We start from the raw sequence: 268 nt of genomic DNA on the forward strand, positions 1-268 counted from the left end.
TAATATCAATAAGCGTCTTTTTCCGGTGTTAGTAACGGACGTCATGGGCTGCTAGAGTCTGTCGGTCGACACCCTCGCCATCACCTCTGCTGATTACATCCTTGTCTCATGAAACAAAGGTAATTCTTCATAACACTTGCGCACAACGATCATGATGACATTGATGTCGATGGATCCCTCTCACCCTCCTCTGCTCATATTTGCGGCCTTCGCATTTGGAGTAATATGAAGGTTACCAAGGAGATTATGGGGTAAAATGCGAAAGAGA

General features: G+C 45.1%; 1 protein-coding gene across 1 annotated transcript in view; it reads left to right on the top strand.

Moving 5' to 3' along the window:
- LOC119594143 overlaps positions 1-268 on the top strand; it is a gene marked incomplete in the record, with an annotated part of 99462 nt that overhangs the window by 97197 nt on the left and 1997 nt on the right.

The sequence above is a fragment of the Penaeus monodon genome, chromosome 33 (assembly GCF_015228065.2).
Source record: "Penaeus monodon isolate SGIC_2016 chromosome 33, NSTDA_Pmon_1, whole genome shotgun sequence".
Taxonomy (NCBI): domain Eukaryota; kingdom Metazoa; phylum Arthropoda; class Malacostraca; order Decapoda; family Penaeidae; genus Penaeus; species Penaeus monodon.